Source organism: Mobula birostris, chromosome 19 (genome assembly GCF_030028105.1).
Source record: "Mobula birostris isolate sMobBir1 chromosome 19, sMobBir1.hap1, whole genome shotgun sequence".
In the NCBI taxonomy this organism is placed as follows: Eukaryota; Metazoa; Chordata; class Chondrichthyes; order Myliobatiformes; family Myliobatidae; genus Mobula; species Mobula birostris.
In genome coordinates this window covers 33022838-33040137 of record NC_092388.1, presented here as the reverse complement: position 1 = coordinate 33040137, position 17300 = coordinate 33022838, and the positions used below count along the sequence as shown (strand labels likewise).

Genomic DNA, 17300 nt, shown 5'->3' with positions numbered 1-17300 from the left:
GTCTCATCCGACCACAAGACCTTCTTCCACATCTTTACAGTATATTCTAAGTGACGCTTTGTAAATTTTTACGGACAAGGATATGCTTTTTTTAGACAGGGCTTCTTGCTTGCTACTCTTCTATATCTACCCTTTTTGTGCAAGGCCTTAGAGATTGTAGAGCCATGAACTCCATTTGCAACCACTGACCTCTGCAGCTCATTCAGAGTGACTGTTGACGTCATAGTAGTCTCTCTTACAAGTGTCATTCTTCTACAGTGACTACGTATAGAGGGGCAGCCTGACCTAGGCTGTGGTTTCATATTTTTTTTTCCACTTTTTCATGATGGACTGTACTGAGGTGCAAGGTACGTTCAGTCCCTTTGAAATGGTCTTCTCCCCTTCCCCAGATTTGTGCTTATCTATTATTTTTCCCTGACTTGTCCTGATGCTCTTCTGTCTTCATTTTGGTTTTGTTTGTTGAAAATCTGCCATACTGCTAGACCTTACAGAGAGAGGGGATATTTAACCTTATGAATTCATTAAAAACTGGTGATTATCCAATTTTCGACATCAAAAAATTGGGTGAGTTGGTAAGGCAATGCACAGTATTACTCCGAAGAAAGTTAAATAACTAATTTCAAAGGGGATGAATACTGTTTTAGCCTCATAAATTAGGTTTTTAATTTTTAGTAAATTGTTGACAGGTTTTGGATTTTTCTTTTGATTTGACATGATGCACAATGTTTTGTAGATTTTCTCAAAATCCTACTTCAATATATTTTAAGTATAGATAAATGAGACAGTAAAATATGAAAATGGTTGTGCAGACTGAATACTTTTTCAAAGCACTGTACTAATCCATTTAGTTAGTAAAGATAAACCTAGGTAGGTAGAATAGAAAATTATCTCTATTTCAAATGAACCCATCCTTCAGCTCGCATACTGTTGTACTCCTGGCTCAGGCAATGGTCTCCACAACTTTAATTCTCTGTCCCACTCCCATTCTGGCTACTTGACATTATTCCAGTTTGATCCAGTGGAAGTTTGAGCAAAAACACCTCATCTTCTTCTTGTGCATTTGGCAGCCTGTGGGTCTCAATATCAAATTCAGGTAATACAGTATTATAATTGGTCCATTCTGTTGTCAGGTTATCCATCATAACATTAAGTTTTCTTTCGCTCTCTCCCTGACCTGCATTTCATAGCTTTTGCATGTCCATTTGATTGTGTACCATGTTCTATCCCTTTAATTTCCCTCATTATTCTACTAATCAAATGACTCCATGAACACTGAAATTACCTAATCAACCCAGGCCTCACTTCAGAAGCATTTCCATAGTCTTATCGACCTAATCCTCATCCTGACTGAAAATTAAAATGAGGTTGTTTTCTCAGCTTTCCAGTTCTGATAATCTTCAGCCTGAAATATTGACTCTATTTTTCTTCCGAAAGGTGCTGCCCAACTGTCTGAATGTTTCTAGCATGTTCTTTTTTCAGTTCTAGCATTTTTGTTGTGCAAGCTTCGATAGACCCTACTCCTTCCCTGAACAATACATTCAACTGCAAAATGACCCTTGGTTGAAATATTTCAATTTTGTTTTAAAATGGTAAATGTTGAGAAAATATTTGAGGATATGTTTAAAATTTTAATAGTTTTCTTGGCTATTTATTGATTCCAGAACCATTTCTAAACATTCAGGCTGTCTGATAGCTTTAACATCTGGGTCTTAGTTATTGTTAATCCCTTTTGGGACGTGCCAATTATTTACTGGGAATGCCCAAAACAAAGTCCAAACTGACAATACTGCTTCTGACTATTCCTTGACACTGTTTTTTTTCCCAAGTACTGTACAGAAACAGTTCCAGATCTGGAGAGCGCCTTTAGTGTCCTAGACCTATTGATGAAATCTTGTTGATGTAGCAATGAGATCCGATTTAGAAAAGACATTTTAGATTCAGACTTAGAAAATACAAGCCAAAAAAATTGGCTAAATGAACACAATCACACATTTTTTCAAGCTGCCTTGGACAAGACTGAGTTGTGTCCTCATGTTTTCCATATCAAGGGGCCAAAGGTTGAAAGGTGCACTGCAGACAACAATTTGCTTTGCATTATTTTATTGAGGACTAACAATGTTTGAATTATCTTTTTAATTTTGGAAGTATTTCTGAGATTTTTTTTTGCTTTCTATATATACAATCAGTGACCACTATTTAGGGACTCCCTAAAGAGGCCACGGAGTGTATATTCAAGGTCTTCTGCTGCAGGAACCCATATACTTCAACATGTTGTGCATTCAGAGATGCCCTTCTGCACACCACTGTTGTAACATGTGCTTATTTGAGTTTCTGTCACCTTCCTGTCATCTTGAACCAGTTTGACAATTCTCCTCTGACCTCTCTCACTAACAATACATCTTCATCCACAGAACTGTCACTAATTAGATGTTTAATATTTTTCACACCATTCTCTGTAAAGGCTAGAGACTGTTGTGCGTGAAAATCCCAAGAGATCAGTAGTTTCTGAGATACTCAAACCACCCCGTCTGGCACCAACAATTATAAGTCAAAGTCACTTAGATCACATTTCTTCCACATTGCAATGTTTGATCAGAACAACAAATGGACCTTTAATGCTTTGATGTATGCATTAAAATTATTGTAAGTTACAAAAACGTTTTTGACACACATATAAAAAGATAGGGTGCTAAGACTTTTACACAGTACTGTAGAAATTTTATGTATTGCACTGTACTGCTGCTGCATAAAAAACAAATGTCATGACAGACATGATATGGGTCTCTACTGTGGACTGAGAGTGGGAAGGGGGCACAGTGAGGAGAATCATGGTTGGAAATAGTGGAAGGGAGAGGGGAGACAGTGAGAAGCACCAGACAGACATTCTGTAAAGAATTGTTTGGAATCAAGTGACCTTGCTCAATGTCTCAGAGCTGGGTGTGTCTGTACGTGCACCTTTCCTCCCCACACCTGGCACTTCTTCTCTGCCACCAGCCCCACACCTCTCCTGCAGTGTTCCTCCCTTGCCATTCCCAACATCCTTTACTCCCAGCAGATTTACAAACTCGCTCTCTGCTCCACATTCACAAATACAGCACTGTGCAAAAGTCTCAGGTACTCTAGCTATGTATACAGTATGTGCCTAAGACTATTGCACAGTACTGTATATTGAGTTGCTGTCACGTGTTTGGCTGATTAGATATTTCCATTAAAGTGCAGGTGTATTGGAGTACTTAATAAAGTGGCGACTGAGTGTATATTGTATATAAAATCTCCAACATGCTCATGTCTAAGGGCAAGATCTAATCAGGTCTAGACAGATCTTGATGACTAAAGTACGCAGGAATTCATAAAGTAAAAATCATTGGCAAAGCATTTAGACATAACCTGAAGAAATTTTGTTTCCATTTCTAAGGTTGTCACGATCTGGAACATCCTGATGAATGTGTTGCAAAAGCTAATTCCACTGATGATTTAAAATGGAAATTGAATTTCCAATTAAATGGAAGCTGAAGAAGAGGAGCTGCCATGGATACAGACCATAACTTCAGGTGGAACTTCATGCAAAGTTTTCTCTCACACATTTAAATGTTTGCTCTGTACAGTTCTGAAATATTTGGGGTTTTATGTTTTCTAAGTCAATTAGATTTCCAAATATATATTGTGTAGCTCTGCTCTATATTTAAAAGAGACACAATGGGAATGATGGACTGAAAAGGCTGCTTCTGTATTGTAAGTATGCAATAGTGCAGGATACCAATTCTAATCCTGGCTAACAACTGTTGTTTAGAAACAGGTGTCACTTTGTAAAATTTGCACAGATGTAGCCTATCTGTGAATCAAGAATCAGACACCTCTAAAATATTTGATCATACTATTTTCCTACAAGACATGATATCAAGGTCAGATTTTAAAACTACACCAGTTAATATCTCTAGTGTTAGTGTTTTAACTGTACAACTTAAATATGTAGCATATTTACACTCTTACTCTAATTCTACAGACATATTGAAGTATAGACTCAGCATGATTTGATTTCTGAATGTGAGGCTAGTTTCTTCTCAGTTTGTTCATTATCTGCTGTTTCATATGACATGGGCAATCATGGTCTTTCCATGACCATGATTGTTCTTGGCAATTTTTTCTACAGAAGTGGTTTGCCATTGCCTTCTCCTGGGTCAGTGTCTTTACAAGACGGGTGACTCCAGCCATTATCAATACTGTTCAGAGATTGCCTGCCTGGGGTCAATGGTTGCATAACCAAGACGTGATATAGATCAGTTGATCATATGACCATCCATTACCTCCTCCCATGGCTTCATGTGACCCTGACTGGGACATGGACATGGGAGGCAGTTGTATTCAATTCACAGATTCCCTTTAATTGTTCGTCAATACACTGAGAGCTGAAACAGATTGAAGCTATTATCTGGTTCAGGACTATCCTTTGTTTTAAATGGATTTAATTTTAAACAACCACTGTTTCTGAAATTAAAAACAAATGTCCTCACGTGTGCTTGGGAAAGAAAGCTCTAAATCTATCATTATTTTCAGGAGCATCTACTAACCCACTGCTCAGTTTGAGCTGGAGTAAAATAGTTACAATATAATGAAGCACAATTCTTCTTATATTTTTTCCTTACCAATTTTCATTTATACCCCATTATACCATCAACTGCACATTACTGACAAGAGTGTGGCAGTAACCCATTTCAAGAGATTTCCAGTTTCTGTGCAGTCTAATAATTTAGTCTAATTCAGTGAGTTAACCAACCAACTATCTGACATTTCATTCAATGCTGTCATCTGTCTTCACCTCTTTTTTTGGGTATATTCACTGATACTTCTGAAGATATGTCTTCTGTCATCTTATTGGGCTTAGTCAAGAAAGCAATTTGAAAAAAGAGTCACCTGGCCCACCTGAAGAGAATTAAAAGTTAATAAGGAGAAAATAAGTGTTGCACCAGTTGCACCTTGCACTTCGTTACTCTATGCCATCTTATAGGAAATGGAGTACTTTAGAAATGTAGTCAATAATGTAATTTAGGGAATACAACTAACCACTTCTGCACAGCAAGCGCCAAGTGTCACATTAGTAATGTGATCGCATCAAGTATATATTATCAGAAATGGTGATAGAGAATAAATATCTGCCAGTACTCTGACATAAATCCTTTTCACTTTTAAATTAGTGGCATGACATCTTTTACATCTACCTGAGCAAGGAGACACCTCATCTAAAATATCTTCAAGTCAATTCTGAAGTCAAATGTACTCTTTCTTTTATCTTTTGTCTTACCCGTTTCTTCCCCTTTTCCTTTCCATGCTATAGATGCCGACATTGTACAAGGAACCTCGAGAGCATGCTGACTCGCTGTGTCACTACCTGATACAGGAACTGTACTACCCTCGATCACAGGGCACTGCAGAGAGTGGTGGGGATAGCCCAGCGCATCTATGGATGTGAACTTTCCTCTGTTCAGGACAGTTACAGCAGCAGGTGCATAAAAAGGCCCGGGAGGATCATCAGGGACTCCAGCCACCCCAACCACAAACTGTTTCAGCTGTTTCCACCTGGCAAACGGTACCGCAGCATTCAGGCCAAGATCAACAGGCTATGGGACAGCTTCATTCAGCAGCCCATCAGATTTATCAATACGCATTGACCTGATTGCATATCGGATTGTACATTGTATCTGACTGTGCATACATGTATACAAACAATTATGTATACAACTTTAGTGTTTGGGCAATATTTACCCTCCTTAATGCTTGTACATAGCAATGGAGACACAACATAAGTATTTTTACTCCCTCATGTATGTAAGAAATAAAGATGGATGCAAGAAATAAAATTCTAATTCTAGAACAGATCGATAGCTACCCACTGCCTGGTGCTACCTCTTAAGTGACCAGCTATCATGACAGGACCCTGGGGAGTGTTGTAGAACAGAGAAACTAAGGTGCATAAATACCTAGTTCCCTGAAAGTGGCAACAGAGGAAGATAAGGTAGTGAAGAAGAAGTATGTTTGCCGTCTTGTGATGGGACACTGACCTTGGGACCATGTCACACCTTTACAAGACATAAATGAGACTGCTCCTGAAAATTGTGTGCAGGTCTGTTCACCACACTACAGGAAGGATGTGACTAGGCTAGAAAGGGTGCAGAAAAGATTCAGGAGGATGTTGCTGGGACTGGAGGGTGTGAGTTATGAGGACAAAATGGATAAGCCTGGGCTTTTTGCAAAGGAGGAGTGACCATACAGAGGTTTATAAAATCATGAGGATACAGACAAGTTGGAAGGCCACAATATTTTCCCAGTATATGGGCACCTATGACCAGAGGGTACAGCTGTAAGGTGAGAGAGAAATGATTTAAATGGGACAGGAGGAGCAAGTTTTTCTTATGGAGGAGAGTGGGTATATGGAGCAAGCTGCCAAAGGAAGTGGTAGAAGCAGGTATAATACAATGTTTAAGACAAATTTGGAGCGTTCATGGATAGGAAAGCTTTATAAGGATATGGAGCAAGTACAGGTAAATGGGAGTAGATCAGGAAAGTACTTTGGTTGGCATGGAGAAGCTGGGCTGAAGTGCTATCTAACCTTATAACACACAATGTTGGAAACCTAGATGAGAGAAGTAACTGGCTTTTAGTCCATGGGAAATATCAAATTATAGTCCAAACTCAATTTTATCCAACATCTACACACACTTAGCGTCTTGCAGCAGTGACTTGTTGATGATCAGTAGTCCAGCCTGACTTACTCACCCAACCCAAAATGCTGAGATCCAAGTATAAACCCAACTGATTATCTAAGCCTATACAAATCCCATGAGATCTTCAAAGCAGTATGTTTCAGTTACATTCTCTCTTTACTAATGAAATATTGGATAAAAATTGTTCACATCATTAGGAATCTCATCAGAAAAATACATTAAAATAAAAAGAAATACAAGGCACCATTACAAACATTTTCCATTGGTTCCTGGCTATGTCCTCCTGCTCCCCGAAATACAGTAAACTTAAAGTGCAAAGAAGATAATTTGAATTGCTTCCTTACATTATATCATTCGGTTAATATTACTGAGCACTTCAAAATATTTACCTTTACTTTTTTACTTCTTAGCACTACTTTTTCTGAGGTAATTCTCTTCTTAGAAATCTTCTGCCCATCACTGCCCACAGTACTTCGTTGCTTTGAAGTTACTTGGCCTTTGAGAATAAATTCTGCTATTCTTGAATTTTTAAATGTCTCTCCTAAATAGTTAATAACTTGCTGCATTCCAAAAAGAACATTTTCAATTCCATCAATTTTTGTATTTTGTTCCTTTGAATTCTGATTCAGTGTTGACAGCAAGTCAGAAATTTCCCCAGAAGTGCTTGCAGTTTTATTTTCTTCTCCTTGACAGATGGTGCTTTGTTTCTCTCTTTCTTTGTCAGCCTTCAACATTTCAATGTCTTTTCCAATCCTTACTACATCTTGAGATATGCCATTCAGCTTCTGAACAACATTTTCTTGCACACCTAGTATTTTATCTACAGTTTGACTTAAAGACTCCAGTTTAATATCCATTGCGCTGAAACTATCCACAGATATGGTTCGACTGCTCTCTGAACATTTTCTGAAGGATCCCATTATCACTGGTGGTCCTTGGCTCTGAATGGGGTTAGAGTCAAACACCTTGGCCAGAGAATGTACCAAAGTTTTGGAGTTCTTCCTAGGTGGTGTATTCATTTTGGAATTTGATACAGTTAGAAGATTGAGGTCTTTGCAGCAAGCAATAAATTGACAAGCACAATCAAAATAGCTTACCTTAGAATTCAATTGTCCAAATCAGTTTTTACCATTAAAGTACGAAATACCACAGAGATTTTGTTTCGGTTTCAAATGAATAATCTGAGATGTTCAGCAGCATCTGCAAAGTTAGTCTGTTCTTGGAAGTGAGGTTTTAATAACTGCATTGGAGGCTTTCAAAAAAGTTTCAAATAACTCAGATCCTGCAAATGAGTCCAGCAGGATGTCCAACAAATATAGCTTCATCTACAAGCGTAGTGACGGGTGATTCTTTCAGTTCACTTAACTTCCTTTGTTCCTTTTATGTATTCTAAAGACATACAATGACTACATTTAGCTGAAGTAAACTGACATTGAAATTTTCCTACCCACTCCAAATGTCTGTTACCTTGTGACGCTCGCACTGAAATGTAGAAGGCTATTTGGGCACCCATGGCATTCAGCAACACATTTCTTGCATGACATTTGATATGCTTTAAAGTGCAAGGCCATTTTCATTTCAGTTTTCCTAAGCAAGAATGTGGCTGTGTTATGTGCAAGGTAGTTACTGGTTCTTTTATGTAAAAAGTAAGTCAGTAAGTAATTTTCTCTAAGTTCAAGCATTGTTGATAATCATGTTAACTAATAGAATTGAATGTAATCCTAATAAACATGCCCAGTTTTAAAACTCTAAGTACTCTGGAGTTTATTCCTAGTAGGAAAGCGTATTGTAAACTTTCCTTCCAGGCATTTGACATAAACACTTGGGAAAGATTTGGGCAGTAAACGCAAGTTGCTCTCTAGAGATGACCAAATTCAGCCTGATCTGGTAGGCCAGAGGGAGACAGAAAAAATGGCAATATCAATTTTCCCCACTATTCCAGATTTATTTAATTTTATTTAATCAGAATCACTTAACACTTCCTCCATGTTTATTCAGACACCCTATCCCTTCCTTACTGGCTATTTAAAGACAATTTTTCTTACCCCTGTTTATTCACACACTCATCCATTTCACCCCTTTTTATCCAGATGCTCTTTCCATACCCCCATCCAATGGCTCTTCTTCCTCTCCCCATTCTGAAGGCACACTGCCTTCTCCATTTATTCAGCAACCCCTCCCCAACACCCCTCTCCTTTTATTCAGCCAAAAAATCCATGCCAGCTCCGAGGAGTAATACCATCAGCAGATTGTCCCTTACTTCCACATGGTCCTGCAACTTATTTTCTCTTACGTGCCCATTAACTTCATTTTGATTCTTCTTTGTCATCAACCTACATCAAAGGGTAAATAACGGTTGGTTTTACGGTTGGTAAATAACATTTCCCTGGGAGGTTGGAGACAACTGCAGCCTGCAGAGAAACCCATACAGTCACAAACAGGATGTGCAAACTCCATAGGGCAGGACTTCCCAACCTGGGGTTCACAGACCCCCTCCTTAATGGTATTGGTCCATGGTATAAAAGAGCTTGGGAACCCCTGCCACAGAGAGAGGACCTGAGGTCAGGATCAAACCCAGGCCTCTGGAGCTGTGAAGTAGCATCACTTAATTGTGATGTGCTGCCCATTTATTTAATCGCACTTGTCCCTCTTCACCTTTGCTTCAGGCAGTTGGCCCTCCCTCTCCCTCCACATTAATTCAGTCATCTTTGCTCCTCTTCCCTGTTTAGTTACAGGTTTCTTCCTCACTGCTGACGTTGGCACTCTCTCTTCACTTCCTCAATTAGTCCTCCATTTAAAGGAGTTTTCTTGGTTTTCCCTTTCTTCCTTTTAAGCACATTTCCCAGTCAGTGCCTCATATTCTCCCCTTAACTGGTATTAATTTGTCTGTCCATCTATTGCCATTCAATTACCTCCATGTCTGTGACCATCGGGTTGCATTGGCACCAATTCCTACTGTTTCTGCCATACCATCCTTCCTTAGAACCCCTTCATTTACCCTTCACCATACAATGAATGTGCCCTGTGCTTGGGATCCCAAGCATTCAGCCCTTCCCATTTCTCCCCTCAACTTTATATTGCTCCCCTTCCTTCTTGCTGGCACAAGCATTCCTTGACACTTACCAGTTGTAGACATAGTGCTCATGACCTGAAACATTCAGGTACCATTTTATGGTGACCACAGAAACTCAATTTACAAGGAAATGCATAATAAGCACCATATTACATACATACTAGGCCAGCATAGGCACGTTAGACTGAGTAGTCTCCATTCTGCATTATCATTGTTCAGTAGAATGATTAGGCCAGGCTTTCTGAGGCCGAAGATGACAGAGCAGAGACTTTATATTACAAATCCTCAGCCATAATTCCAGTTCAATGTCTCTGTTAGAGGTACTTTGATGTTTGGATCGCGAATATCATAGTTTTTTATATTTCTCAGCTAATTAGTAACATTATTAATTCTGTATGTAGAAAATATCATAAATATATTGTTCTATCTACAAACAGTATATTATAAAATCTTAAGCTAAAGGCATCTATTTGCAGGCTAAATTATAAGGGAAGCCATAAGAGATTTTAAAATCAGCTGTGATGGAACTGAGATATGTTGAGGATTATTCAAAGATTCCTAGCCAAGATAATTCACTTCTGGAAAATGTAGAAAAGCTTTCTGGATTTTGGCTCTTTTGAATTTCTCAACATCAATACAACAACCTCTGTTATAAAATGTGAACAGCTGAGGTTCTCATCGTGGTGCACCCTCCTTGGTTCCAATTCAGTAATAAAGATCCACTTAGGCAGAAGGTGGGTGAGCAGGTCTGCAGCACAGGGGTGTATTGGGCAGAGCTGCTACTTTAGAGACCAGTAACACTGGCTCAATGTTAACATTTGGCATTATCTGTATGGAGTTTGCACATTCTCCCTGTGATTGCATGGATTTTCCCGGGATTGTGCACATCCCTCTCTCTTCATTGGTTAAAAGGCCACGGTAAATTTCTCCGGTGTATCGGAGAGTGGTAGAACCTGAAGAATAGGTGATGGGAATATGAGGAGAATAAAATGGGATGAGTGTAGGTTTGGTGCAATAATCCATGTCTGATAGCACAAGTTCCTATGGCCAATGTTCCTGTTTCTGAGCTGGATCACTTTCTGACACCGATTCACCGAGCTCACACTTGCAAACTTTTTCACCCATCAGATAAATACAAAGTCTGCTCCTATGCCAAACATGAGCAATGAGCTTAAACTTGAAAGATACTTGAAGAAAGACAACAAGGGCTTGAATGTTCTCGGAGACATTGATACAGCCCCACCACATAGGAAACTGCACTCCTGGTAGAATGACCTCTCTTGGAATCAAGGCAGGATTTGACTTAGTGAGACATCATGGAAATCTGGCAAAACTGAAGTTAGTGGCTATCAAAAGGAAAACACTTGAGCGTTTAAGATCAAACTTTGCACAAGTTGGTTGTGGTAGCCGGAGCTCAATCAACGTCAAATGCAGGGTATCACTCTAGCGATTATTCAGAGCAGTACAGCCCAACCATCTTCAGTTTCCTCACCATAGAAACATAGAAAACCTACAGCACAATACAGGCCCTTCGGCCCACAAAGCTGTGCCAAACATGTCCTTACCTTAGAACTACCTAGGTTTACCCATAGCCCTCTATTTTTCTAAGCTCCATGTACCAAGCCAGGAGTCTCTTAAGAGACCCTATCACTTCTGCCTCCACCGCCACCACCGGCAGCCCATTCCACACACTCATCCCTCTCTGCGTAAAAAAAACTTACCCCTGACATCTCCTCTGTACCTACTTCCAAGCACCTTAAAACTATGCCCTCTCATGCTAGCCATTTCAGCTCTGGGAGAAAAGGCTCTCATTATCTTGTACACCTCGATAAGGTCACCTCTCATCCTCCGTCGCTCCAAGGAGAAAAGGCCGAGTTCACTCAACCTATTCTCATAAGGCATGCTCCCCAATCTAGGTAACATCCTGGTAAATTTCCTCTGCACCCTTTCTATGGCTTCCACATCCTTCCTGTAGTGAGGCGACCAGAACTGAGCACAGTACTCCAAGTGTGGTCTGACCAGGGTCCTATGTAGCTGCAACATTACCTCTCCACTCCTAAATGCCACTTTAGACTCCTGTGTCTCATCTCCAGTGGCAGTTATGTGAAGAGAGCATGTCTCAGATGGTGAGGGTTTCTTGTTCTGAATGCCACTTTCTTGCAGCACCTCCTTTTAAAGATGTCCTCGATGGTGTGGGAGCTGGTGCCTGTAATGGAGCTGCTGAACCTACAACCCTCTGAAGGCTCTTTTGATCCTCCGCATTGGAGCCTCCATACCAGACAGTGATACACCAGTCGGAATGCTCTCCAGGTACACCTGTAGCAACTCGCTAGCTCCTTTTGGTATCATAACAAACCTCTTCAAACTCCCAATGAAATATAGCCACTGGTGTCCCTTTTCTGAGATTGTTGTACCCTGGATAGATTCTCTGAGGTGTTGATATCCGGGAACTTGAAGTTGCTCACCTTTCCATTGTTGGCCCCTCAGTGAGACAGGTGTGTGTTCTCCCAAATTCCTTTTCCTGAAGTACATAATCAATTCCTTAGTCTTGCTGATGTTGAGTGCATGGTAATTGTGACACCACTCAGCCGCCAATCTATCTTGCTCCTGTACACCTCCTCTGAGATTCCGTCAACAACAGTGGTGCTGTCGGTGAGTTTATTCTAGGCCGCTCACACATCTCCCAAACACTCAATCTCTGCCACTAAGAAGGTGTAGGACAGTAAGCCTGGGGGAACATCACCTGCTGGTTTGTCTCCAAGTTCCACTGCAAACTGGCTTGGAAATACATCACCAGCGCGTTGTTATCACGGGGAACTTCCTACCATAAGTATTGTGGAAATACCTTCACCACAAGGACTGGAGTAGATCACCATAACCTTTTGAGGGAAGTTAGAAAGGGGCAGCAAATATTGGCCATCTAAAAAACCCTATTCCTAGAGTCGGGACTAGGACAAAGTCACAAAAAAGAGAAGGATTTGTACTGAGTCAGCCATGATAATTATACTTTAAGCCATTTTTTTAACTAAATTAAAAATGTTGTTGCAAATGCTTTGGGAGCACTAGGAAAAGAGATTGCCAGTGAAACTAAAGGTAATTTAAAGGTCAATTTGCTTCAACAACCATATAAGCCACCCAAAGAATAAATGGTTTATACAGCTAAAGGTCATTTTGTTTTCCAGATGTTCAATACAAAATTGAGGTTCCCAGTCATACAGTTCTCATATCAGGGTCAAATAGCAGCACTTCTGCTTTGGAATTGGCTAACTATCCATCATTTTGTCTGGAGGTGCTGATCGTTGGGATTTTACATACTAATTCTGAAGTAAATATACTGAGTATTGGTTGGTGTTCAAATTCAATGGGCAGTTCAGCATCAAATTCCTCATTGCCGTTCAATTAGTTATTGCTTGGAAATCACAATCCCGGGAACAGTGGGTTCATTCATTCTGGATATTATTAACCTACAGAGATTAACATTTAACCAGAGGGGTCAATTAATTCAATTTGAACAAGTATGGAGCTCATTTGAAAATTATGTGACTGCCAAAAGGAGAAGAAAACCACCATGATATTATCTAGAAATAATTAGGACCAAATGTACCAACAGGTATCAACTTGATGTGTGGCAAGTACGACCATGTAAATTGGAAAAACAGCCAAGTAGATTGGAAAAATACCAGTAATGTTTTTAAACGTTGCATACTTGTATCTTTTATCATTGCTTGTCAATTTTATTGTTCTATTCAAAAGATTATTGAAAGTGTTTGATGGAAACAATTAGTAAATCATGAAGAAACAATAAGTGTTGAGGAATAAAAGACAGAATTATATTTATACAGCATGTTCTCAGATTTCTCAAAATCCTTCTAAGGCAACAAAATAGATTTAATTGCATTGGCTTGCTATGGTGTCTAAAAAGACCTTTTTCATGAGTTAAGCTAACACAGCAATAAAATAAATATTGATGCAGAAAGTAATTATAGGCAATCTTGAAAAGTTGTCATCAACAGCAGCTCCCTACCTGGCCTGAAATTTTTATTTGTATTATTCATTCACTGGGATGTGGGCATTGCTGGCAAGACCAGCATACAATTCATATAGAAAGAATATAATTGCCCTTAACAAGTGGGTGGTCAGCTCCCTTTCTGAATTATTGCATTTCTCTGGTAAAGATATCCCAACAGTGCTGTGTGGAGGAAGATTCAGGACACAGTCCTATGCCAATGAAGAAATGCCAATATACTTCCAAGTCAGAGTGGTGCATGAGTTGGAGGGGAATCTGCAGGTGATGGTGTTTTCTTAAGTGTCAAAAGCTTAAGCACCAGGCCCAGATGCTTCATTAATTTGTGTTACACAAGCTGCCGGTAGCTGCAACTTTTCCCAAGAAACTTGGGCACGTTATTGAAATGAGTATTAGACCATTTGCCTCTCCCACAAAGGATTACAAGTAATTCTCAAGAAGCGACCTGGATTGTTAATGGGAAGGCGGGGCTTGAATTTCTGATCCTACATTCATTTTGTAGACCATTAGCTCCTCTGTAAAGTGACTGCTTTACATTTCTGTCCAAGCCTATCACCTCAGGACCCAGCTGCCTGATCCTCTCCTGTCCTGTTACCGACATTATAGCACTTGCCACCGCCATTCCACAATTCTGCTCTGCCTCTCCCTCCTCCTTGAAACCCGACACTTTCATCAGGCTGTTCATGATCTGCACTCATATCCTAGATCAATGGCAACGTTATTCCTAAAATCTTGTCCGAGTTGTGGCTTGAAAGCTTTGACTGAATTAGAGGTGTTAAATGAATAGAATTTGTTGCTGTAACTTTGCGGGATGGAGAAGCATTGGAGCCAGTCCAGCAGTCTTCTAAGTGATCTTTATGGATCCAGAGAACAGCTTCTCAGAACTCAGGGATCAGTTCTACTCTTATTAAGCAAGCATCTGTCAGCTTTGCTGAGCGGAGAGTTCGTAGCAAATGCTTTGCCACTGATTTTGCGTGGGTCTCAATGACATACAGTATATATATATATATATAGATAGATATATACATACACACACACACACACACACACACACACACACACACACATATATATATATAGAGAGAGAGAGAGAGAGAGAGAGCTAGGATGCCTAAGACTTTTGCACAGTACTGTATTTGTCAACATAGAGTGGAAAGTGAGTTTGTAAACCTGGCATGAGCAAAGGATGGTGAGGATGGTGAGAATGGTGAGGTTAGAGCTCTGCGGGAGGGGTGTGGGATAGGTGTGGGAGGGGTGCGGGAGGGGTGTGGGATAGGTGGCAGAGCTCTGCAGGGATGGGTGGGGTTGGTGTGGGTGCAGACATGCCCAGCCCTGAGACACCAGGCAAGGTCATTTGATTCCAAAACAATTGGTTTTATTCATTATTACAGAATGTCTCTCTGGTGCTTCCCACTCCTGCCCCTCTCCTTTCACATTTCCCAACCATGATTCCCCTCTCTCCCTTCCCCTTCCCACTCTCAGTCCACAACAGAGACCCAGATCAAAATCAAGTTTATCATCACTCACATATGCCATGAAAGTTGTTTTTTTTTTGCTGCAGCAGTACTGTGCAATACATAAAATTACTACAGTACTGTGCAAAGGTCTTTGGTATATATATATTTACCAAAGATCTTTGCACAGTACTGTAATGAAAACCCAATTTGCATGTACTCATTTGTTCCATATTGAGTTAGCAGATACCTCAGATTCCGATTCAGATTTATTTATCACATGTACATGGAATATACTGTAAAGTGTGTCATTTGCGTTAACAACCATCATGCATAACGATGTGCTGGAGCAGCCTGCAAATGTCACCACACATTCGAGTGCCAATATAACATGTTCACAATGCTCAGCAGAACAACAACAAGCAGCCAAACAACAACAGCAAGAGAAGTCCCTTTCTTCCCTCCCACATGGATGGACAGACCTCCAAACCCAGGACACGCCTCCAGTTTCCAGTCTCCAGACCTCAGGTTTTGGCTATCAGGCTTCAATTTCTGGACTTCCAATCAACCTTCGGGCTTCCATCTTTGGTATCAACCCCCAGACCAGCTGATTACTGGACCCCAAACTCTGGGCGCACCGAGTCACTGGCCCTTGTACCTCCCAAGACATACTGACCTGAGACAGCCCAACATCCACAGATGTCCTTCATTACCTGTCCACATCCTCGGCCTTTGAGCGCAGAGCCAAGGCCTAGATTGTGGATGTGCTTCATCACCAGTCCACGCCGGTGGTCTTCAAACACGGGGCAGAGGCCTAGACTCCACCCTGACCTCTAACTCTTCACATCCCAGTCCCTAAACCCTAATCTGGCCTCTAAGTCCCCCACATCACTGTCCATAAAATCTAACCTGACCCCTAACTTCCCCCCCCAACCCCAAAACCATCCCTACAAATTTAAAAAAATAACAACTTGGACATAAGGTGAGCAGAAGACAAGGGCAGTAATTTATTTTTAATTCCTGTCCTGTCTGGCTTCTGGTGGTGGTCTTGAGACAGCAGTTATCTTAAAAATTATCACACTATAGTACATTACAGACTCTTCGACCCATAATGTTGTACTGACCTTTTAACCTACCCTAAGACATCTATCCCTTCTTTCCTACATAGCCCTTCATTTTACTATCATCCATGAGCTTCTATCTTCTGTCTAAGAATGTTCAACTCTGTTATTGTGGATCATGGCACTTCTGTATCTACCAGAGGCTGGGAAGGCATTCCTCAAGTGAAAACATGATAGGATCCCAAAGGGTTAATTAGACAGATCAGGCTAAGCATTAAGAAACTGCATGGAATTGTTTAGGGCAGATAGCCAGAAGCAAAGTTAAGCCAATAGGTTTTACAAAATGTTTTAAAGGCAGAAAGAGAGGCAAATAAATTTTTGGGAGGAAATTCCCAAAACGTTAAAGTTCAGAATCAAATGAGTCAGATAAGCATGGAAGAATGGGGCTATATTATAGAAGCATGAGAAGAACAGGTATGGATTTTCCTCGCCCTTGTCATGTGTTTCTTCACAGTTGAAAGAAAGGGATTTTGACCTTCTTCCTGAAATTTTCTCTCACTGATGTCCTGCATGAGACCTTGTTCAACCCCAAACCCTGATAATGGATTGTCAATGAAAGAGCAAGATTTAGGAATGTTTTGCAGAGATGAGAGTTTGAGGAGAGGTGGGACGGAGAATAGCGATCAGACCTTGGGACTAGCTTAGCTCCTCATATGTTTAGCAACCTGAGAATGAAGTGACATCAGTAAATTGTTATGAGAAGTTGACTAAGTGAGTCACTTTTAATTGGATAAAAGATTTTCATGCTGCTACACCCAGTGAAATTTGTCACAGAAGGTAACAATTTATGCAGCAATGATTTAGAGAGATTTTGAGCAGTGATGTTGTTTGAAGCATTCTTGCATTACTTCTAGAAGTGTTTTGCCATTTGCAACTCCTCCGTAACTAATCCTACACAACATTCAGACA

At 40.3% G+C, this 17300-nt stretch overlaps 1 protein-coding gene across 1 annotated transcript in view; it reads right to left on the bottom strand.

The window, feature by feature from the left end:
* The window catches only part of mylk4b (myosin light chain kinase family, member 4b), a 204608-nt gene that overhangs the window by 63310 nt on the left and 123998 nt on the right, over positions 1–17300 (bottom strand). The gene's annotated exons all lie outside the window — the stretch shown is intronic.